At 42.8% G+C, this 26845-nt stretch overlaps 1 protein-coding gene across 14 annotated transcripts in view; it reads left to right on the top strand.

Moving 5' to 3' along the window:
• Nucleotides 1–26845, top strand: part of ZMIZ1 (zinc finger MIZ-type containing 1) — a 368324-nt gene that overhangs the window by 139890 nt on the left and 201589 nt on the right. For 12 of the 14 annotated variants that reach the window (XM_083440354.1, XM_083440342.1, XM_083440359.1 and 9 more), the window contains one exon: nt 24177–24258. The exons of the other annotated variants lie outside the window; for them this stretch is intronic. The gene's annotated coding sequence lies outside the window, so the exon portion shown is untranslated. The remainder of the gene's footprint in view (nt 1–24176; nt 24259–26845) is intronic. 14 annotated transcript variants of the gene reach the window in all.

Raw genomic sequence — 26845 nt, 5'->3', positions numbered from 1 at the left:
GCATCGCTAAATCATGTCCCATTGATTTCAGTGAGTCTAAGTACAATTAAGTCTGGGTCCAACTTTATATGAACTCGCAAGCTGAATATAGAAGAGAAGTGATACTGCTCAATTGCAGAGGATATGGTTTCCTTGCCAAGGTCCACCTCCCAATTTCTTTGGCATCCTCACATTAAAAGAATCTCAGGTAATAGGGGGAAAATGCTACAGTACTTGAGACCTTGAAATACCTGCCTGTGTGTGTGTGTGTGTGTGTGTGTATGAGAGAGAGAGAGAGAGAGAGAGAGAGAGAGAGAGAGAGAGAGAGAAGAGATAACTAAGTAATAGATGGAGAGGACCATATTGAGATGAATGCGAGTAAATGTAATCACACTGCCTTTTGTTCACATAATCTTCTTCCACCAAAAGACTCTCTTTTTATACTGCACAAAAATACGTTAATAGCATTTAATATTAATTGGTGCTGAGAGCGGTGCAATTAATCAGTTAATTCTGTCAAAAAGCAGAGATTCCTAATCATATTTAATCAGATTCCCCTATGCCAGGTGTGCCATTAATGCTAAATCAAACAATAATAACAATGATTTGTGTGATTTGTGTGTGACGCGGCAGCTAAAAAAGCCAATGCAATTCTGGGCTGCATCAATAGGAGTATAGCATCTAGATCAAGGGAAGTAATAGTGCCACTGTATTCTGCTCTGGTCAGACCTCACCTGGAGTACTGTGTCCAGTTCTGGGCACCACAGTTCAAGAAGGACACTGACAAACTGGAACGTGTCCAGAGAGGGCAACCAAAATGGTCAAAGGCCTGGAAACGATGCCTTATGAGGAACGGCTAAGGGAGCTGGGCATGTTTAGCCTGGAGAAGAGGAGGTTAAGGGGTGATATGATAGCCATGTTCAAATATATAAAAGGATGTCATATAGAGGAGGGAGAAAGGTTGTTTTCTGCTGCTCCAGAGAAGCGGACACGGAGCAATGGATCCAAACTACAAGGAAGAAGATTCCACCAAACATTAGGAAGAACTTCCTGACAGTAAGAGCTGTTTGACAGTGGAATTTGCTGCCAAGGAGTGTGGTGGAGTCTCCTTCTTTGGAGGTCTTTAAGCAGAGGCTTGACAACCATATGTCAGGAGTGCTCTGATGGTGTTTCCTGCTTGGCAGGGGGTTGGACTCGATGGCCCTTGTGGTCTCTTCCAACTCTATGATTCTATGATTTGATTGGGAGGTATTGCCTTATCTATTAAAGGTTTTCAGGGCTTGAGATTTCATAAGTTCTGAAGGTAAAAACAATACAGCATGTGTCCAGGTAACTGGAATTCCCCAGAACATTATTCTACTTACATAAATTTTTATTTTATTTTTATACAGTGCTGAGCGAATTTGCCAACTTATAACCAACAGCAGTTGCTTCTTTTTTTTTGCTTTCTATAATAATAATAATAATAATAATAATAATAATAATAATATAATTCCAGGTGTTAGAACTTAGAAATGTGTATGTACAGAAATCTTTGAAAGATTATTACAGGAGAAATTAAATAATTGGAATGGGGGCATGCCTAACAGACTCATACTGAAAACAAATGCTGTGAGATAGTCACAGTTCCCTTATCCGTGTTCAGTAGATGTTTTGGGAGCAAAGTTGGAATGCTTGCAAACATTAATGGGTATATTAATGGGGATTGTTGGTTTTTCAGTTAAAGGTTTATTAACAAGAATGTAATCAAGATAGAACAAAATGTTTTCTTGTGAAGTTGATTGTTGGTAAATGGTATTAATAATAGTTATTTTAGTATTTGCTTGAAGGAAAATGGGACTTAAAACTGGACATAACAATGTATTTTCACAGTTGTCAGAAAATGCCACTGATTGGACATAAGAGGTATTGCAATGGTCAACCTTCTCTTTCTTCCAGGTTCCCCTCCACTCGCTGAATGTATCTTGAAGCCTTGTGATCTGTTCTTGTCTAGCCTAATACATATATTAGCTTGGGCAGTGGATTTTTTGTGCCTCATACCAGCTCTGCCAGTTATGCTGAGCAGCCAACATATTGCTAATCTCCATTCCTCCCTGCTATTGCCAATGCTTAATGCTGTCCTTGCCTGGCCATTTTGTTGGATAACTGCAGGGCCCTCCCACGTCTCAAGAACAAGGCAGCCCAACTTTTCATACGGAGTGGGCTGCAGGGGTACTTCTCCATGCAAGCCATGGGCTACTCACTGCCTTGTTGTGTGTGCATGCTGGTGCAGAGAGTGCAAGTCCAAAATTTGATGGCCCTACCCTGGCTTAGTGAGGTGCTGGGCTTTGGGGGGAAAGTGCAAGGCTCTGGCAGGGTCCTAGAGCCCTTCCACTTCCTTCCCAAAGCTGAGAAAGAGCTAACTAGGCTTTGAGAAGGAGGAGAGCAGACTCTAAGACCCTGTCAGAGCCCTCATGCCTTCTTTCGCAAAGCCCTGTGTCTCACTTAACCGGCTAAGCCAGCGTGAGGACTGAGGAGGGCGGCCATCAAAAAGGCATTGAGGGCCACATGCAGCCCTTTGACTATGTGTTCGACCACCCTGTTTTAGAACAAAGAGCCATTGGGGTATGTATGACACTTTCCTTGAGAGTGTAGAATAAGGTTACCAGATTTTTTTCAATGAATCCAGGGATACTTTTCAACTTCCTATTAAATACAGTGGAACCTGTATCTCTTTGTGACCATAATTCCATTCCAGAGGTCCGCCTGGAGGTCAAAATGGGTCGCTGGGAGAGGTGCCATTGTGTACAGGCGTGGGCAGTGACTGCCCACTTTTGTGCATGTGCGAACAGCGATCGCCGCTCCTGCGCTTGCGTGAACGGCGGCAAACCCTCCAGTTACTTCTGGGTTTGCCGTGGTTGCGACTTGGAACGACCGTAATAAGAGGCAGTGGTAAGTAGAGGTTTGACTGTAGATGGATTTTGTCAGGGGCCTGATTGTAATTCTGGGAACTGTCCCTGGAAAACGGGGATGTCTGGTAACCTTGGTGTAGAAAACTTGCAGACTGTGGTTCTGGTGGAGAATCTGGTTTCCTGAGCTGTCACTCTTCATGTTTTTAAAACCAGACTTCTTGTCCTCCTGATTATGCTGTTGTAAACATAATAGTAGCAGAAGAAGAAGAAGAATTATATTGTGCAAATCATTTAAATGAAATTAAAATGGTTATATAAATGATATAAATTCTGGTCAAGTAAATCAAATTTCAAATTGGATAAAAATGGTTAAACTTGTCCTTATACAAAGAATATCCATTAAAATAATTTAAACAAAAATAATAATAATCCCAGGAGAAGGTGTCGAAAGTTAAAATCAATTAATGTGGTAATCCACACTGTGGATCTTTTAGAAGCTAGCCCTTATGGCTGCAAAACTTTGCATTGAAGGATGTGTGGACAATGCTTGCATGCATTTCAGAAGCATTTTAGAGGATTAAATAAGGCTTCCAGTGTTTGGGGCGGACATGCTTGCTCCTCCCCATAACTAGCAAAATCAAAATATATTTTGTATTGTAGAATAAATTGTGCAAAACAAAAGAAACTCTGCAGATTTGCATCAGTTAAACGGGTCACAGATCTAGCCTCTCGTCATGTGATTTGGCCAGCCTAGATGCAGAATTGTACGGTTTTTTTTGCTATTATTTTTTTTTTAAGTGAGGAGTACACACAGCTCTGTTGACTGGCTGCCATGGGAACTGTCTGGCCTGAAGCATCAATGGCTAGAGAAGGTTAGAGAAAGAGGTAGAGCTCAGAAGCAGTGGAGGAAGTTGCTTCCTAGAAGAGTGGGGGAGAGGGATAAAGCTGAGTGCCACCCCCTCCTCCCCCTTGCAGGGTGCCCTGAAGCTCAGCACCATCTGTGCTTAGCGTAATGCATTTTCTTGTTTGGTTTGGTTTGGTTTGTTTCTTTCCTTCTGATTGTTAGAGTTTACTGCGGCATTGTACACAGCAGAATGTATTGCTGGGGTCACTTGCAAAGGATGCTGGGCAGTACATGATTTTGAGCTGGGCACTGTCCTATTTTAGCAGGAGTTTTTCAGCTTGTGGCTAAACGGTTGTGCAACACTTAGGAAATGTGCTTTCATCGTTTAAGTTTTCAGTACCAGGATTAGCATTGTGTTTCCAAATCCTCCCCAGATTGACCTGGAAACATTTCCTGTAGTTACGTAAGAATAACCTATTAGGGAATGAGAAAGAGAACATTTATCTCCACTTAATAAAGAATATGCCCACAATCTCATCCATCTGAAAGATGTGATTTATGACCTTTATCTGTCTTGCTAGGATTAAACTGTTTAGCCTGCCATTTGCTTCGTGCATTTAATTTGTTTTATAATATTAAATAATAATATTTCTCTAGCTGTGCAAATAAGGGGGGGGAGAGAGATCTTCATAAAAATCTTAAATCTGATTCTCATTTTTTAAATGTTTGCTTGACATGTTAGCATAACAAGGGGATCAGTTTTACAGACACTTTTATGTTCCTATCAAGAGTCAGTATCCCAGGGGGGTAAGGGTAGATTTTTCCTTAACAAACTCTCGTGGGAATTTCTATCAGCAATGATATGCTGGAATTGTAGCAAACCTGAATAGCTGCTTCCTGCTTGGGCTAGTGGCTCCCAGATATTTTTCACAGGGTTTGTGGATTATCTTATTAAAAACAACAGCTCTCTGACGTGTTCCTCATCAGTACTGAAAGAACACTGGGCACCTAGCTGCTTAAGAGCATGAGAGAGAACCAGGCTGAACCAAAGGCCTATTAACTGAGATAGCTCGGTCGGTTGAGCATGAGATTCTTAATCTCAGGGTCGTGGGTTTGATCCCCACATTGGGCAAAAGTATTCCTCCATTGCAGGGGGTTGGACTAGATGACCCTCTTGGTCTCTTCCAACTCTGCAATTCTACAGTTCTAGTCCAGCATCCAGAAATAACAGCCAGGTGCTTTCAGGAAGCTCAAAAGCAGGACAGGAAGGAAATGTCCTTCCCTTGTTAATAGCCCCCAGAAAAGGGTATTCTGTTTGGACTGGAAAATTTCATTTAGCAGCCATTAAGAGGACTATTATCCATCAGAGTCAGTGATGGGAAATCAGGAAATTGATTTTCAAGTTCCATTTCAGTTGGGGTTCAGGCATGGTTTTGGCACAGAAACTCCTTTCGTCACCCTGTATCATAACCTCTATTGGGAGAGAGGCAGGGAAAATGTGGCCCTGTCGATTCTCTTTGACCTCTCAGCAGCTTTCGATACCATTGACCATGATATACTTCTGGAGCAGCTTTGCAGTAGTTCCAGTCATACTTGGATGGTCGTCTCCAGAGTGCGATGCTTGGGGAGTGGTCTTCAGCTGTGTGGAACCTTCAATGTGGGATTCTTCAGGGTTTGGACTGGCAGTCACAGAACTTTGAATCTAGGCCATTACAAACTGCTTACATAACTTTTGTTATTAGGAAACCATAAAGGGAGGGAGGGAGGGAGGGAGGGAGGGAGGGAAGGAAGGAAGGAAGGAAGGAAGGAAGGAAGGAAGGAAGGAAGGAAGGAAGGAAGGAAGGGTTGGATCCAGTTTAATTTATTTGAACTTAGTTTCCATTGAAATCAATAAGAATTAACTTAAATCATGAATAATATGTCCCACTGACTCAGTGGGGCCCATGTTCAACTCACCACCAGCTTTCTTCATCTTAGAAGCCTCACATAAAACGAGGGGGGGAGCCCTTTTGTTGTTACTGTGGTTAAACTGAGAATCAGAATTCTTTCTGATCTACTGCAAATTATTCTGAGCTCTGTCAGTAGATTCCAATCTACTTTCCATCCCTGTGGTAATGTAATTATTAAGAGATTGAGCCAGTTCACATGTAACAGTAAACCCAAACCATGGTTTAGCTGAGGGTTGCGGGTTAGGGAGGGAATGAGGCAATATTGCAGCTGCTTCACTCCTTCCCCCGGTCTTGCTGCTGCTGTGCTACCATAGTGTTGGATTACCATTTCCTCTGAACCTGGGCTCATGATTTGTCTGTCCTAGACAAACCACAAGTGGTAAACCAAAAGCAAACCTTGGTTACAGCTTGTCAGGAGCAAGACAAACCACAAATCCTTGTTCAAATGCTAAGCTAAACCAAACGATGGTGTAGCCCTTGATAGGGTGACAGCAGCGGGACTAGAGGAGGAGTGAAAATTGATTATCTTACTGATTTGCAGTAAGTCATGGTTTGGCTTTGCATTACATGCAAACCGGGACACAGAGATTTGAGAACCACTAAGTGTCTGTTTCACATCTTTCCAATGTAGTGAACTAGCCATGTAGCCTTAGGGAAAATGCTATCTATGCCTCAGTTCTTCATCTGCAATTTGTGAATGACAATACTATTTTACTGGGCTGTTGTGACATTTACCAAGATTATATATCAAAACATCTTTAATGTTATAAACAAGCATGGGGAATCTGTGTTGGACTCCCATCATCTTTCACCAGTGGCCATGCTGGCTGTTGCTGATGAAAATTTGAGTCTAACAGCCTCTGGAAGGCCGTAGATTCGCCATCGCTGACCAGAATGCAGCAAAAGAATGCCTGTTAGTAGCAGTACTATTAGTACTACTACTAATACTATTATTAGTACTACTGCAAAATAAGCCACACTGAAGGAGTCTTTTTTAAAAGTGGGAGGGAGAGGACCCTCATCACTTACTATGAACATTTTGTGCCAGCAGTTTCACTTTATGTGGAAAGAAAGCAGCTCTTAATGTTTAAGGTGGAAATCTACATTTTACCAAACCTATCCCAGGATGTTTGCTCCTAGGACTAAACAACCTGTTGAAAATGCCTAACACAGTCAGACACCAGAGGCATTATCTGCATGCGTACTTCACGTCCTCTGAAATCGTCTCTTGGGCTTGGGTCTGGAGGGTTTCGATGCTGTGTCAGAGATTTTGTGGCAGATGAGCAGCAGCTGTTTTTCAGGTAGACCTTGGATACATGAGACCAGTCTAGGACCCTGAATGCAATGCACAAGCATGTATGATATCATTGCTACACTGTGCATTTGTTGACATTTTGTGAAATGTCAAGAACTTGCCTTTAAACTGCTTTTCAGTCTCTTGCACAGCTTTATCCCATCCTGTGGCAGTGCTATCCTTGGCCTCCAGGATCCCTAGATCTCCCAGGACCCCAATTCTAAGTCCTGCAAAAGACAAAACTGGATCCTCCAAGCTAGCTGTTGCATACCCTCCAACATTTCTCCGATGAAAAGAGGGGTGTCTGGTTCCATAATTTTACTATTTGTACCCCGCACATCTTTGTGGGTTGCCCCAGCCACTCTAGGCAGCTTCCAACATATATAAAAACATAATTAAACTTTAAAAAACTTCCCTAAACAGGATTGCCTTCAGACTGCTTGATACCCTCCAACATTTCTCCAATGAAAATAGGGACATCCTCAGGAAAAGTAGAACATTCGGGATCAAATCAGAAACCAGCATGGCTTCTCTAAATCAAGGAAATAGGGACACTTAGGGTCTGGCTGTTGCAGGTGATCTCATGACAACTTTGCTCAGAGATTACTCACCTCATTCATTGGCCAGGACTTCCTTTGTGTGTGCCTAAGTTTGATGTCGTCTGCAAAATGAATATATGTATTTATACTACTAGGGGAATCCTGGTGTATTCCTACCAGAGCACAGATAATGCTTCTCCTCCCACTCTCTGTCGCTGAAGGATGAGTCTCTCTTGATGAGGCTCGGCTGCATGCTTTTGATGGCTTTATTTTTATATAAGGACTGTGTTAGTTTTTTCAAAGGTCAGGTAGCTTTTGTCCAAATGTACTTTCCCGGTTTTAAGAATGATGCCTCTTTAATATGATTCAACCATCTCCAGAAGCAGCAGCCTGTCATAAAGTTACTCTATTGATCTGTCAATATCACCGTCTTGTCTGCCAAATGAAAGATGGTTTAAACTCATAACCCAGGCCAGCAGCTTTCTTATTGTAAGTCGGACAAAAAATGGCATTGATCTTCCCAGCTGAAGTGTTCTTTTCACAGCTTGCCAGCACAAACACACTGTTGTCCCTTAGTCAGGGCTAATTAGCTAATAATTTAAGGCAACGGAGACAGCAGTCTTAGTTTAATTCAGTGTTGGGGGGAAATAGGCAGTAAGGCTTAAAAAATGGAGCAACTTTTCTGCTCAGCTATGATTAAAAAAAAATGTGTCCCAACTTTTTTGCTTGCTGTTTTTGATCTTTCCTCAGCACTAAAGAATAATGTTCTTGTTGAGGCAACTAAGTGGAGCTCTTTGTTCAGGCTTTATAGACAAAACAAAAGACAGAGGCTTGCTATCTGTAATACATAGTATTTAGCTATCAAGTTAAGAAGAGCTTCATGATTATTTGTTTAATGAAATCAAATCATTGGATTGATATGGCATGCAAAAGAGAAACTAAAACTAGGGACTGAATGCTGTATTATGTGTCACATCGGGGCTGCCCCACCTTTTGGCACATTTGGAAATCTAGGAAACTGTTGCGGACACCACAGATGGCCATTTCACAGAATGAAAGCTGGCAACACTCCCCACGCAAATCGGCAAAACATGCATACCCCTTCTTAAACAAAAAAGCAGGTGTCCCAGCCCTTCAAAAGCACTTGTTAAGGGTTTTATTGTTAAAAAAAAGAAGAAGTTCTGAGGAACCGGGCATTGGTGGGTGTCTGTGGGTGCCATGGTGCCCAGTTTAGAGACCACAGTGTGAAATAAATGGCCAGGTGGTGTCCTAGATGACAACAAAATCTTCAATCAGCCACACTCAGTGGCAGGTTCTGAAGTTCATTTGTGGACTACTTCCAGGGTTTGGTGTTGCCCTTCAGCAAGATGCTGTCTGCAGGTCCCTACTTCTCAAAGACTTGACCTCATCACTATTCTTGCAGCTGCCCATTTGCTTACCTCTCCCTTTGGGGCCCAGTCCTCACCATCTTCCAGGGGGAGAGGGCAAGGGATGCGGAGCTTGCAGATTTTCCTCTTGCTGTTCACTCCCTTTCCTGGAGAAGAGAAGTGAACAGGCAGCAGGAGGTGTATGAGCAGTGACAGGGAGTTCTAAGGCCCTCTTAATAGAGCCCACTCAAAAGCATGAAAGGGAGATTAGTTACTATGAAATACATGCAAGTCAGCTCTTAGTCCTCATAGTCGATTTGGCAAAATGTGGATATGTAGAATAAGTGCATATGAGCTGAATGTCTCATTCTCTTAAACGTCCAGCACACATCATTGTCTTGCATTGTAGAATTTGCTGCTACGTTTTACAGGAATAGTAAAGGACCTGCTTATGTAGACTTCTGAATGCAACTGGAGTTGTTGCGTGCAAAGCAGAGCTCCTACATCCACACCCACATACTAGTGTGAATTGGCAGAATATTTTTTCTTCTGGTTTAATGACTCCAGAATAAAATAGAGTTGATTTGACTATGCATCTTATTTTATAAAAGCCCTATAGAAAAATTGTGATCAATATCTCACAGAAGAGCTTTCTCAAAGGCCCTTTTTTGTTTTTTAAAGGGAAGTTTCATTCATGAAAGTTAATGTGTTCTGAGTTATCTTCTGCTTTTTTATGCCTAAAGATCAGAGGGTATCACATTCACAATGAGACCTCTGAATGCGACTTACTTGCAACTCCCGCTGAAAGGGGCAGCATATATAAACTATGATTGTCTATAAGCCTATTTTTGTCCTCATCTTGTAGTTCGTTCTGACCTATAGTAGAGAGAGAGACTCTACTAATCCTGAGCTATCACACCTACCTGGCTGCAAAGACCTTGGGTTGCCTCTAGCAAATGCTCAAGCTGAGACTTTGGCAGGCCTCCAGTAGGAGTTTCCAGAACAGGGAGCTTTTTTGTCTAATTAGGGAAGAAATAATATACAGGCAAGTGTTTGTCTTCCCTGCAAAAACTCCCATTCCCCACCAAGTTAATAGTCTGATGACGCAAACAGCTGTGCAGTTCTATCACTTGGCATGTGCCTATCGGATGAAATTATTGTGATGACGTCCTCTTGCTTAGCTGTGACACCAGAAAGATTTTGGAATAAATTCACCCTTACTAAGGTCTCTAGAATGTACCATTTGAATATAGGGACTTGTTTCCTGTGATGTGCACATAACAATCTTTTAATGTTTGGATAAGCATCTTCTTTAGTTTGTATACATTTTCTTTTATTTTAAGCACACACAGGCTGTTGTGGCATTTTGGCTCTCTTATAAATAGGAAGGGTTTTGTTTTTTTATCCTTTAAGTCTCTCTTCTGAAAATTCCCAATAGCAAATGTATCTAATTTTCAAGACTGCACTCCATCTGTCAGGGTGAGGGAAGGGGAGGGGGAAGTACATTAGTAGTCTACACATGAACAACTTATTAGTTCATTTGGTCTATATGGAGTACGGTGATTCAAGACTGATTTAAAATATTCATCCTCAATTACTGGTGCAGCACAGTTCAAAGTGCTGCAAATCTGCACATTTGACTGAGAATTTGAAGGAAAATCACTGCAAATGTGTCTCTGTGTAATTAATGAAACTATCATTCTTATATAAATACTTGATGTGTGGCTGTTTTGTTGTTGCTTTTCTCTTCCCATAAAACATAGGACATACATCCCTTCTGATTTCCTGTGCATTTCATATGAATATAGGGCAGTCTCTCTCTTGGGCATGCAAAATTACTTCTATGAAAAAATAGGGCTTGCGTACAGGGCTCCAATGTTGAGTCAGAATTGTCCACGGAGGAAGTTTGAGGGGGCACATTGCAGCCACCTTGCTGAAAGCAAGCAGGTCTAGTCAGTAGCAAGATGGGAGACCACCTGGAACTCCCAGACACATGGATCGTTTTGATAAAAAAAGGCAATATATAAATGTACTAAAAATAAAGACAACCAATTAAAATAATTTAATATGGGGGTGGGGAACCTGTGACCCTCCAGATCTTGCTGGACTTCAATTCCCATAATCCTTGCCCAATGGACATCTAGAAGGCCACAGGTTTCCATCCCTGTTTTTTTTTTTTTTTAAGGTTGAAGAACTCCCCACAGAGCTGTCATCTTAACATCTGATTATGTAGGTTGACCTAGTGTTTGAACGTGGTTCTCCAGGGCCTTCAGGCTCAAAGACCTTACTCTGCCTTGCTACTCTGCCTGCATGCAACATGCTGCATGCAACATGCTGTGACGTCATGTCATGACAGTGAGCTGGGGGTGTACACTGTGACGGCAACTGCACTGGGGCCTGCACCTCTGCCAATGGGGCCTCTGTTAGGGCCCTCTGTGGCCATGGTCACCCCCCCCCCCGAAGATTTCCTTAGAATTCACAGAATTCACCTTATTGAAAATCTGAGTTGTTATTTATTTTATTTTTTTAAAACTAGACTATGGGCTGTATCCAGTGCTGTAGCTCCACCAGTGCAAGGTACTTCTTCCATGCACACAATGGAAAGTCATTTCCTGTCCCCTGCAGCCCCCTGGGTCACCCTCAAAATCAGCTCACCAGGGTTGTGGCAGGTGGATTCAGTGCTTGGGGGAGGGAGGCAAAATGGAAGTCCCATTGTGCCAGCACAACCCCACTAACTAGTGCAGCACTGCATACAACCCTAGGACTGCAAGGAAATTATTGGAAGTATATGGACATCTCAGAAGGCTGAATAAGATTTCCAAAGGTCATAAGTTGAGCCCTTTGACCCCCACCCTATGCCTACCAAGAAGAGAATAATATATGTAAAACGAGAGAAATCAAGTACTTATGTTAAATGTACATAACTTATGCAGGTCATGGAATCCCGCTTTTTTTTAGCCTTATTTTGAGGTATTAGTGCAGATTTTTGATCTAATGCAGCCCTAGCCATATTTGCTGGGGTGGACAGAAACGCCTTGGGAAGTGCCCAAGCATCTGGATGCCATGGCAGAAGCCTGCTAAATCACTCTGTTGTAGAGCTCAAAGGATTTCTTTGCCATCTTTATGTTTAGCTAAGCTGGCTAAAAAACAGCCTCGGTGGGAAATAAGCCGTCCCCCCACAAACGGTCACGTGAATTGGCCTTAATTATCTTTACTTTTTTCTGCACTGTTTCTCCGGTTTAGAGGGGCCTGCTGTGACTCTTTGAGAAGCCTTGCTCTGGAGCATGCATGTAATACCCGGCTTGCCATCTGTTCAGGTTCCTTGTTGAAAACGGCAATGTAACTCTACGTTTGTGTATAGAGAGAATGATACCAGGGTGAAGCTAGCGCCACAGGTTTTCACAACTGCTTTTTACTGTCAGGCTCAGCATCTTGCTTTCGTGTGGCAAATTGTCATTGACATGAGTTTCCCGGTAAGTGAGACAGCCACAGTGAAAGAGGCACTCTGTTCTCTCTCTGAAAATCTCTGTTTTGTTTTCAGAGTCCCCATAACTTCTTAAAAAAACTGCAGCAAGGTGGGATGTCTTTAAATAATTTATTTTACAAATAAGATTTCTGAACATTCAACAACCAATTTTGTAGAGTTTGCTAAACATTTACAAATTAATGTCCCCCCCAAAATCAGTTAGAAGCATAAAATGCTAATATTATATTTTAGTACTAACAAAAACCTCCAGTTAACCAGGGGACTATGGAATCTTGTGGGTAAATTGTAGGGTTTGCAGGCCATTTAAGCTCAGATCCTGAGAGTACAAGTAACATCAGAGCCGGGTAAATTTCTTAATGATGCTCAGGGCAGGACCATTGTTACCTCTGCAATATTTTTTCAGTTGCTTTCATTCATTTCATTGGTATTTACACCTTCCTCTTCTGCAGAAAGTGGGGAAAAGACCAGAAGAATGTAGCTGGAAGAGGAAGCTTGCTTCCATTGCTTCTGGCTTCTTGCTCTTGATATATAACTGCTTCTCCTGAAAATCCCGAGAAGAGGGCTAAAATCTTGAAACCTCAGCTAAAACCCTGGAGGCATAGCTGGTGAATGAGCTTCACACTCTTTCTGCAGTAGAATCTATCGGGAATTGACAACCTGTAATATATAGCAGATCTTTCTGAGATATAGGATGGGCTTTGCAGAGAAATACTGGTCAGTTAGCAGAGGCCACCCCGTTAGTAACTTAGATGGACTATAAGGTAGAATGCTAGTATAGGAGTGCACCTATTTTGGTGAATTTCATGATTTTCCAAGGCACCTTGGCATTTTGTGGGCTAATGAAGCCCTACTCTTTCCGTTCTTTCTTGGTCTGCTTTACCTCTAGCTATACTGCAGTATTTGAGGCCCAAGCCATTATTTTCATGACCGAGGATGGAAATTGGCATACAACAACCCTATAGTATTTTCTGTGCTTTCTAGCTGTCTCATTGGATTGTCAGTTCTTCATAAATTCTATTTCTTCAAGCTGACAGCATTTCATTAGGAAGGGAAGCCCCAGGATTGTATCCTAAAGCTTTCCCTTCCTGTCTTGGAATGTATATGCAGGGCTACCAGTCAAGGGACAAGTTGCGTAACTTCTCCTTTGATAAATCACTTGAAGAGAGTTCTGAATATCATCTGTTGTAATTGAACAAATTGCATGTTGGGGTCCTGGGGATGGAATGTCTGCATCTAGCCACTCACCCCCTGGTTATGAAGCTCAATTCCTATTTCCCACATGTATTCTTGTAGCCAAGATGTTGGGGCAATCAGTTTCGTGCTGAGTGGTGGGTTTCTTTTGGACACTCATCAAGCACTTCATCACTTGAGTTAGTGATGAAGCTTAGTAATTGATGTGTAGAATTCATCATTTCCAGGGAGTCTGGGCGGTTTGGAAGTTGCCAGACCTCTCGCTCATCACTGCAAAGTTGTTTATTTAGCAGGCTGACACAGGAGAATTAGAATATGCATATGATACTTGTGAATACACTACATACATGTGCCTTATGGAAATTGTGTTATTGGTCTTTGTGTTTACGAGGACCTGCTTTTTCAGGTACCAGCTGTCTTGGATGTTTTTGCTATATACAAAGGCCTCCATGACAGCCATCTGGGTGTTTGAGTTTGTGTGATTGCAACTTGGGGATGGCATTCATATACCTGAAGGGTGCATATTGTTACCACACATTTTGGTATACCTATTTGGCACAGCAGTCCAAGCAGAGAGTTATGTGCACTTAAAACAATAACAGGAGAAAGAAATAATAAGTGATATATGTTTTACAACAGTGACATGGAACCTTTCAGAGAGAATTAACAAGTTGCATATTCCTAATGTCCAGTCAAGTATATATTTCTCTCTTCCTTCCACTCATTATCTTTCCCCTATGTTGGCAAACTTCCTGTTAGTTGTATTGACGTCTTAGTATTTAAAGGTTTTTGGCATTACTGATTCTGGATTCTGCTTTTTTTGTTGGGTTGAAATTGGGATAGATTTAGCAAGTGTGTTTTAAGGGGGGGGGGGAGAGATGGTGCTTGGCTTATCTACAGGTAAAACTCTCCCAGACTGGAATCCTTCAATCAAATAAGTTTGTCTTTTGGATATTTTTGTCCTCCTTCACACTTTAAAATAACAATTGCCTATAATTGCTATGTGCAAAGTTAAAAGCACCCTCTGTGTTTTGAAGGGTAATAATTTTGGTGTCAAAGTTACGCTTATTGCATTTCACCAGAGAGAAAGAGAGAAACTGAATGGTTAAAAACAAGCAAGTCTAATCTTGCCCCAGCATTTATGCACCTATGAGTGATACTTTCATTTGAAAATTAAAACTGAGGCTCGCACTTAGGTGGGTGGTTAAGTGCTGTTATGTAGCAATAATCTGTTTAAGAAGACACTGAAACACTCTTGCCCTTCCCCTTGTTAGACTTTCATATCAACCTTGTTCATGCAGATTTGGGCTTTCTTTCTTGGTCATCCACCCATCACTGATTCTCAAAGCAACAAAAGTTGCCAGACTAGCTGATGAGTCACCTGCACTAGCAGTTTTTTTGCTTTTAAGTGTTAATTCTGAAGGACTCCTCCTGCCTACAGTTTCTTATTTCATCTAAGGCGACTTCTGCTCTCAACAAACAAGCCTTTGGGGCATTCAGTCAGCCCTGCCTAAGAGAAGCCTGATGTGACACAAGCAGAATGTTCATGCCCACCAAGTATTAGTGCCAACTAAGCTGAACTGGGCAACTGTGGCTACATTCACATGAATTGAAGGAAAAAGAGCTTCTGTAGGTATTCTAGTTAGGAATCTGTGTCAAGGCCAGGCCTAAATATGGTTCGGGATCCCCAAGTCCAACAGAAAACTCTGCTTTGTTGACGATACAAAAGCACAGGATCCTGCTAGAATCTATGTAGTAGGCTTGGTTAATCCAAAGGCTTGACACTGCCTGCTAATTGCAAGGGTTATTGCTGCACAAAACTATTTCCTTCCATGTTTGAAGTAGACTCAAAGGATCTGTGTATCCACAGGCCTAGTTCCATCTAGGCTAGATTCTTGATTCAAAATGAGGGACTAGGTTCCTTAGTCTTGTGGTCTTTCCCATTACCAGAAGACAATCCAGTTCAGTGGTCATATAGGAGTACCACAGGACAGCATCTTGCACAGTTTTGCTGAAAAGGACAAGTTCACAGGATTTGCACTGTTTTATAACCCCACATTACTTATTCCTGTTTCAACCCATAAGGAAAGGGCAAGATGGTGGCATGGCCATGGAGCATTTTGCATTGCTTTGGCTGGTACCCTCCTTGGCTTCCACTGGGTCCTCGTGCCTGCTATCTATACACTAGGAATAGCCCTGCTGGATCAGACCAAAGGTCTATGGAGTTCCACATTCTGTTTCCCACAATGGCCAACCAGATGCCTATTGGAAGTTCACAAATAGGACGTGAGGGCAATGAACTTCTTTTGTTGCTGTCCATCAACAACTGATATTCACTGGCATGCTACCTTTCAATTGGGAGATAGCATATAGCTATCATAATTAGCAGCCATGGATAAATCCATCCTTCCTGGATCCACTTTTACAGCCATCCAAGTTAGTGGCCATCGCCACATCTTTTGGCAGTGAATTTCATAATTCATTGTGCACTGTAAAAACTCTTCCCTTTGTCTGTCCTTCATCTTATGACTTTTACTTTCATCGCACTGCTAAAGCACTGTTAGTGTAGGGAGGGTTTATTTCAATTTTAAATGTGAAATTTTCTCAGGCAAGAGAGAGAGTTGGTGAGATCCTCCAATATGTATGTCAAATCCCCTTTCCCTTTATTAGAAAACAGAGCAGCACCTCTGATCCCTGAATTTTAAAAGGCTAGTGTCTGATCATCAGTATTTTAACTAGTACTGTAAGAGAGGACTTTCTAAAATTGAGTAAGAAAATAGAAATGAAACTTGCTCAAACATTCTTGGGGAACACAGTACAGATTTAGATGTAGCACCATGCCAATCTGTGGACCATCCAAGAATTTGAGTCGAGGGGCTTCATAGTTAGCCCACACCTAGGAGTTGTAGGAAATTTGATTAAATGCAGCTGCTTATTAAATGTTTGGGCATTCTTTTGAGTCACAAACCGGCTAGAGTGTCAACACTTCAGTAAAATTAATTTCCTGAACCTTCTCTGCTGCCTGGAGGAGAGGGAGGTACACAGGCTATGTGACTCCAAAGGATTCTTTGATAACTCCCTCTTTCATAACAAACCAATCTCACTTCTTTCCCTCTCTGGGTTGCTGGGACTGGACTTCAGGGACCTGTACTACTTCTTTTTTTGATGCAGAAAGCACCTCATTGCTGCTAAGCTCGGAAACCAAATGAGTGCCAGGTACTTAATGCCATAGTCTTTCTGGGACCCAGAAAGGCAGGGCAATGGGTAGCAATTAAGTGAGCATATTTAAGTGGCAGGCAGCTAAGGGACAGCTAAATATCTTTCCTCTGTGATCTGTCTGCTGCTCAGTCTGAAGAGGAGTTGCACTGCTTAGGGAGAAATGGGGGCATATAGTTGGTTCCTCCCAATCACCGAACTCCCAGGCTAGGGGCATTCTCTCCCAAAGGTTTCTTCCTGTCTTTATTCCCTTGTAAATATTCCCTTGTGTTAACCTTGTAGCACTTTCCGTAAAGCTCTAATGCCTTACTCCCAGCGCTGCTTATTTGAGCTGTACACTGCCTGACAAGGGAGTAATACTATTAATACACTCTTATGCTCCACAAATAAATGACAGCATCTCCTTCACCCAATTTCAATGTTTATTGTTGTTCAATATCAGCCTCCTTATAGTTCAAAAAGTACAAATTTTGAGGTGAATTTAAGGAAATCTTACATTATTTGTATTCAGGATTTGTTGCATTTTAATCCATGCCAGCGTGAGGGGGATTTAGGTGTGATTTGCTAGGCATTTTTGTCTTTTAATTAGAGCAGAAACATTTTGGGGAGAAAGGGAATATAAATGCACTCAAAGTAGAGACGTACACAAAATCTGAATTTCAAATACCCCAAACCATGAAGTGAAATATTGCATATTTATTTTTCCTGGTATGGCATTCTTGGTGGCAGCTCCCCAGCTCTGTAATTTCTCTTAGGGGGGTCATTCAAACCCAGATTTGGTTCCTTTTAGGACTGATCTACAGCACTTTCAATCACAGAATCCATCGTTTATTATGACCTGCAAGAAGAGGACTTTTTTTAAAAAAAGAAAGCATGTATGCCCATATGATTAGGCAATCCGTTCAGATGGGTGGGATACAAATAATAAATCATCACCATCATCTACCTTTTTCCCTCTAGGTTTATAAGATGAAGGGGAAAGTGGGGCTCTTGTATCTTAACGATAAGGAGAATTGCTTACCACATCAAGGTGAGCAAAGGTGCACCTGCTGAAATTTCTTATTCTGCTTTAGCATCAGTGGCGTAGCGTGGGTTGTCAGCACCCGGGGCAAGGCAAGTAATTTGCGCCCCCTAACCCGTGGATTTTAGCAGGGGGCAGAGAGCTGCGAGTGCGAGCGTGCCCCCCCAGATGTTGTGCCCTGTGCGGCCGGCCCCCCTGCACCCCCCACGCTACACCACTGTTTAGCATTAAAACTACAGAAGACTTGTCTGCATTTGCAGCTAGTCACCCTCTCCCTGTGAAATCCTTTTTAAAACAAAAAAACAAAAACATGATGTACAGGCCAATGTTGCACTGCATACAAATCCCCTTCTGTGTGCCATACTACCAATATGACCAGTGGCCTAAGATGTTTGTTTTAAAGCAGCCATCTATCGCAAAAATGACAAACCTGTGCTGCCCACCCCAAATGCTGGTGGACTAAAACTCCAGTCCTCACTGACCTTTGGTCATGTAGGATGAGGCTAATTAGAGTAGTTACTTAGAGTAGTTAGTTAGTTAGTTAGTTAGTTAGATAGTTAGTTAGTAGCCCAGGGCAACTCAACACAACTTACAGCCAAGCAACCAGACAGACACAAAACCCTGCATAGATATATCAAACAAAAAAAAAGAAATACACCAAAAACATTCCATCTGATTTTAAAAGGCCATAGTTAATCAGCCAAAGGCCTGGTTCAAGAGAAACGTTTTTGCCTGGCACCTAAATGAAGGTGCCAGGCAAGCCTCCTTAGGGAGAGCATTCCACAAGCGGGGAGCCATTGTAGAAAACGCCCATTCTCATGTTGCCACCCTCCAGACCTCTTGTGGAGAAGGCACATGAAGAAGGGCCTCAGATGATGACCACACGATCTGGGTCTGTTGGAATTGGAATTCAACCCCACCTGTAGTTCCATAGGTTCCCCGGATATGTGTAATGATTGCTGTTCAATCTTCATGTATTTTTCAGTCCATTCATGTAGACAGTCATTTGTCTGATTACCTGTATTGAATAAAAAAATTATTGCAGATTTTTGAATATTGAAAGAAACCTGTTTCTTTTTTCTGTCAAAAACATAAATGTGCCACCAGTGATTAGCGTAGGCACATTATACCCAGTGGAAGATGCTAGGGGGGAAATATGTTTTTGTATTTTCCAGTATGTTTATATATAATCATATACCTATGTAAACTAAAATACAAAAAATAATGGTTTTTTTAAGTCTTCTGCCATGAGCCAGTGCATTATAAATAAATATTATTCAGCCTACGACAGGAGGAAAATGTTCATGTTAGCATTGCATCTATTAGCACCTTGCCAACAGGGCATTAAAAACCTGTTCCACCAGCTTAGTATGAACTTTCTCCTCTGCCAGACAAGGACACGAAAGCTTTCTGTAGTAGTAGAAATGTGTGGGTGATAGGTGTGCTAAGAGGCAGGAGTGCACAAAAGGTTTAGTACTAGATTGATTCACTGTTCTGCTGCTCCTTACCTTCTGAAACTTAATAACTTGGCTACCCAGTTTAGTTAACACCAACTGCCTATTCAGAAAAAATGTGTTTTCTGCATGCTGCTTACCCTGAATATTGATATGCAGGTCTGAAGATGACTATTTGAGCATATTCCGCCAAGCTAGATCTTCTAAACTAAACACTTTATAGAGTGAACTAAATAACCAGAAGAAAATAATGTAGACTTTTGTCCACTGGGAATCCTTTTCCCTTTCAGCTCGGAGCCTCTTTTCAGAATTTGTTTTGGGAAGGAGAAGGTTAAAAGTTTCAGAAGTTGCATTTGAGAGCCATGGTGACCATCAGGAGGCAAGGTGGAAGGGGCACCAAAGTATCTGCTCTGGGGTGAGGGGAATAGTTACCCACTGTAGGCTTATAGGATCAAAGCCCTGTAAAGGGTCCCCAGGCCATGTGCTACACCCAGAGACATACCAGGCTCCTCACAGTCTCTAGGCCCTTTTCTAATTCCCTCACCATCAATCACTGTGGGACAGCATCTAAGAGGAGTGGTTGGCTGGCAGCCCCCTCCCCTTTAATGGTCACTTAAAGTTTTATATGCTAGTACAGACCATTTTCCCAGCCCTTTCTTCGTAGCACACAAGCTACCCCCTTCCTCCCCTTTGTCTCGTCTATCGTTAGGATGATGATGACGATGACTTAGAAGTAGGGGTGCAGGAAAAGAATTGTTTTAAACCACGATTGCCGGGTTACAATCCTGGGCTTCAGTCTGTACCTTTAAAAAAAAACACCCCAAAACTGATGAAGGATGAGACAAAGCATGTGTGGCTTCTCCTGCAGAGTTCTTCCCCTGGTCTTTTTGTCCTCTTCTCTCCCTCCTCCCTCCTCCCCAATACCAAATCTGCCTTTCGCTGCAGGCCTGCCACAAAGCCAGGAAGGCAAATGTGGGAAGGGGGGTGTCTCTGGGCAGGGAATGAAAGGAACAGGGAGAGGGACTGAGACAGGAGAAGCTGCAAATGCTTCATGAGGAATTGTAAAGGGTCTGGGCAAATTTCTGGGTAGCAAACTGGCAACCCTGCTTGGAGCAATGATTTGTGCATCTAGAAATATATCCTTGTAAGCCTCTAGGTATTCAGGGCAGATTTTTTGGAAGGCCTCTGAAGCTCCACTCTTCTGGAACACCACCTGTTCTCTTGGTGCCAAGTCTAACATGTGCTAACAGGCCCTTATTAACTGCTTGCCTGATTGCCTCTCTCTGGGTAAGCACCCGAGAACCAGATCCTGCAATATCCTAGCAGGGCCTCTCTGAGGACACACAGGTTGCTGAAAGAATTAGCGACATCTTTTCTAGCCTTTATATGAGGCTGCCTTAGGAGAGAGTTGATATTTACTCTTGCAATACAAAGATGATGTCCCTTCAATCTGTGTCCCGGATCCTTCACACTTTTGCTCTTGGGTATGCTGTCCCTCAAATGAATGTCTCTCATTTTAAGGGGGCTTAGCTTGTGGGCGTTTTTTCTGAGCAGTTGGAATTGCAGAAAGCACCCCTTTTGGATCCATATGTATCTGAACTTATTTGTTGGCAGTTACCCTGCATCAAGCACAACGTTGTGTCCCTGCAAAGTGACTTGTGGGGCTGGATTAAGGGTGATCAGCACCCACCACTTCTGCCCTGTGCTATAGAAGCCTGTCTGGAGACACAGTGTGCAGGGAAAGTGTCACTGTTCCAAATCTGGCTATGTGTTGCCCTCTTTTGGCCCACTTTGCCTGGGCACCTGCTGAAGATGGTTGACCAGTTTTCTTAGTCATAGGAAGTTGGAAACTGCACAGTGGAGTGTTCCAGGTGCATTTCCTGTCCTCACTACTCAGGAAGAATCGCACCTTTAAACTGTATTGGAAGTGAGGGGCAGATGATAGGGCTCCCTGTTGCTGCCACCTGAGGTGAGATGAAATAACCTCTGGGGAGCATCCTGGCCATGCTTCTCTTGGGCCCTTTCATGAGGCAAAGAAATGGCATTTATTTATTTAATGCAGTCATATCTCACCCTTAAAAATAACCATCCAAGGGCAGGATCAAGGATCAATGCACATAATAAAACACACCAAGAAAGCAATAAAATCAAGATATAGTGCTGCTACTAGAGAATGAGGAAAGTGTGCCAGAGAGGTTGAGGCTGGGAGTGTCTGTCCCCACCCCTCGCACCATTATAATTTCTCTGAACAAAATCTAAATGTTTTCCAACTGTTGGCTACATATCTTTTCACAGCTGCAAAACTTCTTGCTTTCCAGGACCTGTTGTTGCTTCTCTTGTGTTAATATCTTTCCATGGCCACTTTTGGGCTTGAAACATTTCCACTGTTGCCTTCTACTTGCTAGCTCTTCACTAGTCCATTTTTCTCCACATCTGCTTTCCTGGAAACCTGTGGTTTGTTTTGTGCTTAAAATATCCCTTCCAATCTAACCTTTGAAATATATACTTCCTCTTTTTTTTTAAGTTGACTTTGTATTCATTGCTATGATTTGACCCAGGGCTTGTCTGAGCTCTCTTCACTGTTCCCAGTTGATTCTGATCTCCTCTCAACAAAATTACTCCCAATACATTGCCTGACTGTGGTGTTCCTGGTAGCTGTCATCTTCACTGTGTTCGGGCTGTCTAATTACTCTCCTGCAGAATCTGTAGCTCAGAAATCTGTACTTCCCTGATGACAGAAACTGCAACAATTCACTTTGTTTTGCTGGACACCCAGGCCAGTAAAGTAAACATACGTCAAAACCTTTCCTTGTCTTATGTTAACAGTGAGCCTGGTTCTGTGATCAAGGAACAACACGCCCTCTGCTTTATTGCAACACAGAGATCTTCCCTGTAATAAATACTCAGCATCGCCTACAAATAAGGAACACAAATTATAATTTTGCTTTGCCTCCACTGGCTGTTTCTGTGCTCCCCCTGCTGGATCAGGAAGCACACGCTGCCCCCAGAAAACCCCAAAGATTGCAGTAGTGCTGAAGCTGTATAAAGAATAGGGGCTGTTGCATATTCATACTGACATACAAACAATATTATTGCACATTAAGACGTGCAGTTTACCTGAAAGGGGTGGCAAGCAAAACAGTTTGCTTACAGAAAGTAAATATCTCCGGCAGTTTATGTAGACAGCTTCAAATAAACCTTCAGATTTAGGGTTGTTTCAGTTAATCAGCAGTAATGGTAGGTAAAGAAGAGAATACAGAGATACCTTTGGAGCATGTCAGCATTGCTCTTGAGTGAAAATAATTGCTTCCAAATAAAAAAAAAAATGCACTTATAAGGTATTGTAAATGACAGGGCCATTTCAAACAATATTAGCAAATTTCAAGCAAATATATATATATAACTAAATTATATTATTTAGTTATATATAACCAAATTGAAAACAAAATGTTTGTAGCTGGCATCTAAATCAGTATAGTGAGTATCCATGTAATATTAAGAGGCAGGGAGGTTGAAAGAATCGAACTGCTGAACTGAAAGTTTGCCTCCTAGCATATAATGCAGAATGACTATTATATGCCCCTGGTAGAAGTGCAAGTCCTACAGATTGAAGCCATCCAGTAGGTGATCCTTCAAATAGGCTGTTTTTGAGACAGGGGAGTGTTTCCTAGAAGACCGGACAAGGATCGTGCTTTTTGGCATTAAGTCAAGATCGATGGTCGTTTGAAAATTCATAAATATTTCTGTGGCATTCTCCCACTGTGGCTCTTCAGACCTATGGAAGACAGCCTGCTAGGAGACCATGCTTGGCTGCTAAAACAGCACATAGAAATCAAATTGCCTATAAGCAACCCATTGACAAAATAGCTTTCCCCAGAAAACTCTGTGATTTGCCAGGGTAAACTTTGTCTTCGTCTTGATGGGAAAATGTCTGGAGGGCACCTGGTTGGGAAAGGAGGCTCTAAAAGAAAGAGCAGCGTATTGACTGTGGCAGGGCTAGCCAACCTGGTACCGCCCCCTGGCCCATTGCTGGCATCATCCCTAACCACTAGCTATGCTGGCTGGAGCTGATGGCAGTTGGGAGTCCAGCAACACCTGCAGAAGAGCTACATTGGGTGCCCCTGCAGTATGGGCTAATGGTAGGGTTGCTCAAAGCCCTGCTACATAGACTGTACATGCCGTGCTACAGTGGAATGGCCACAGAAATGGAGTGGCACAACTAGCAGGCCCCCCAAAAGGAAGTGGAAATTCCACGTGCTACAAATGGCATTTGCTGTGAGCTCAAATAAATGTTAATTTGTAGCACCTGGAGTTCCTTCATTCCTTCACTCCCCCCCTTTTTTTTAACCTGCTTCTGTGGAGCTAAACACCCACGCTTCCCTATTGCATGTAAGAACTTTTGCTTTGAATGAGATTAGGAGCCTATGGAGAAGTTCCTTTTCAGGCAGCCCCACACACGTGGTCTGCCCACTGCAAAACGAGAGTATATACTCATGCTTGTGTAGGGATTCACATACGTAGGTGCCTGTTCTCACTACATGGGGCTTGTCACAAGAGCATGAGGCTTTCTCCCCCCCCCCCCCAAGAAAAAAAATATGTTCCACAAGTACAACCTGTATGCAGGGAAGATTTATGAAACACCCCTATGGGGCAGCTTTGTAGAGGACATCCTGGCTTCAAGGGAGTGGCCATAACTCTCCCCAACATGACACGGGTGCCATTAAACTGCTACTTGGGAGCACAGGATGAAGAAAAATTGGGAGATCCATTGTGGGTAGCAGGCAAGCCATCCTAGTGCCATTGAGGGAAAGTGGATGTGTCAGGGACAGACAACAGCAGCCTATTGAGCTTTTGGTACTTGACATTGTATATTCTGTCCTGCAATCAAATTGTGAGCATGCAGATGCTTGGTACCTTTGGTAATAATGTGCCTTTTTATTGTAGGAAATTGGATCTTGTTATGTGAAGCTTCAAAGGGCCTAGTCATTAGCTGCCGCCAGATAGGAAGTGCTCGTGGAACACTCTGGTAAGATATTTCTCTTTTGACCAGTTGTATGCATACAAGTTATTTGTTCATACTTGCTCCATTATAAGAAATTAGGGTAAGGATAAGTATATCTTGCACGCTACACAGCTGGCCCTGCCATACAGCAGAGCAAAGCAGCCTAGTCCTGGAGGCACCATAGATAAATGGCAGAAATTGGTGTCTGAATGATACAGCAAGACTTTTTGGCATGTTGGCCCTAGCTGGGGGTGGTTTGGTATGCCTTTTGCATTATGCCTTGGTCTGAAACTATGCACACACATACCCATGATAGTTCAGGAATGGGGAACTGCAGGCCCAGGTGCCAAAGGCAGCCCTCCAGTGCTCTGTACCTGACCACCAGAACTCAGTCCATGTCACTCCTCCTTCCCTCCCCATGCCACACCATCACCACCCTACTCTGCATTCTCCTTGAGTGTTTTTGCCTGTCTGAAATGTGTCCTTGAACTATGACTATAACAATGGCTCTTGCTTGTCTGAATGGAGGACAGAGAGGGCGGAGATGTGTGGACACTACTGTACTATACAAAAGTAAAAATAATAGCAGTTGTGGCCCTGGGAGGATGGCCCAGAAAGCCCAGATAATGCACTAGTTAAAGAGCTATTGGTATGATTCATTTCAGGCATAACGACACCATGCACTAGGAGCCTTGGGCTCATGGCTCATATTCTGCCTCTTCCCCATGTGAGGGATGAAGATGAGAAGCTGTTTGATGAACCACAGTTTCTCGTGTTGAGACAAAATGGGAAACTGTGGTTTGTTAAATACCGTGAATAGAAATGTCTCATCTTGTGTGCATAAGGGGGGAAGGGGATGAGGGAGTGCACATGCCTGAGGCTCAGTAGACCTCTTCAGCGTAACACTGCATAGTTGCATATTAGCCAGGCCTATGCTGGGCCTTGAGTGCTGTCAAACATTCCTGAGGTTCTGCACAGCCCTATTTTCTCTCCTTAGGCTCCTTTTCTATAAGAATGTCTGCTTATTTTGTGCCGATGTGAGTGGCTGATCTAGTCTAATATGACAGTAATCCTAGCAAGCAGATGTGCCTTGGTCCTGCCTGCCATCTGCTCAGGTTCTTTAGCATCACATGAGGCTGGCCGGGCAGGGGGGGGGGCACAGCCCTTTGGATCTGCATGTAACCTATGTAAAGTTAAAGCACAAAACTATTATTACAGCCAGTAAAAAAGAGCACCTGGAAACATGGGAAGCATCCAGGTCAGACTCTTTGTCCCAATTATCCTAATATTACTTACTCTGACTGGCAACAGATCTTTAAGGTCTGGGACAGCGGTCTGTCTATTGCATCACTTGCTACCTGATCCTTTAAATTGGAAATGCCAAGAATTGAATCTGACATCTTTAGCATGCAAATATGTGCTCTGTCAGTGAGTTTGTGGCTTCTCTCTCATTGGATGCAAATTGGTTGGTCAGTTTCAGAGCTTTTTGAGAGACAGGCAATAGTGGTTGCTGTGGATAAGGAAAGAGGTGGATTTCTATTGCAATCTGTGGCTGGTTCTTGCTTGTCCAGACAATTTGTACTCTGTTGTTTGTTTATGTGCTGGCCTGGTTTTTTGGTTTTTTTGTTTTTTTGTTTGTACCTGATGCTCTCTAGGCAGGGATTGAACTTTAAGAAATAAGAGATTTAGTTTGTTTGTTTTTACTTTATTCAAAACTGTTGATTTCTAAGGTGAAAGACTGCAACCGGCTCAGAATGTAATAGGTGCAATTACTGCAAAGGAAAGTTGCATAGCCTCTGTTCCCCTTATTAACCAAACTGACTTCTCTCCCACTCAAGATTGTTTTCTACCTCCACATCCATCTGCAATCATTAGACATTCCTCCTGGCAGTACCAGTCACTTACACAGATGGAATAAACCATACATTTACTGGCAGAGCTGTTCCATCTCCCCCACCCCAGGCAAGGCTTTATGGAGCCTGGAGCTTGCATAACAGCTGACCCCCGCTCAGGATCCAGTAGATCGCAGGCTAGCTCAGTTCTTCCCCACCTGTTTCACGGCCTTCCGCAGGCTGACACCAGTGGGAACCCCACTTGCCTCCAATTCACACTATCAATAGCAGCTGTTGCAACTATTGGCGAGCCAGGTTGCCCTCCTAGGATCATTGTCTTCATTCCTGGCCTTGGAGATAATGGAATCATAGATCGGTAGAATTGGGAGGGACCCCCTGCAATACAGGAATCTCAGCTAAAGCATCCATGACAAATGGCCATCTAATCTCTGCTTAAAAACCTCCAAGGAAGGGGAGGCCATCACCTTTCTTGGACAGTGTTCGAAACTCCCATTGTTCTAGATGCATTTTGTGACAGGGAATTTCATTAGCGCGAGCAGTTTCTGAACTCTGGGTGCAGTATTGCACCTAGGATTTCAGAATAAAACTACAGAGTGGAAGGAAAGGACCTTTTTCTGCCTCCCCACTTCCAGCTACTCTCTGAAGACGGGAAAAGGGACCCTCTTAAGAAAATTGGGGGTGGGGGTGGGCAGGGGAAGGACTAGACCATGTGAAAAATGAACACAATATTTTAGCTGCAGTTCATTTTCAGCTTTTTA

Source organism: Podarcis tiliguerta (assembly GCF_965153285.1).
Source record: "Podarcis tiliguerta genome assembly, chromosome: 5".
Taxonomy (NCBI): domain Eukaryota; kingdom Metazoa; phylum Chordata; class Lepidosauria; order Squamata; family Lacertidae; genus Podarcis; species Podarcis tiliguerta.
Note: the sequence above shows the minus strand (reverse complement) of the source record. Positions and strands in the feature narration are given on the sequence as shown.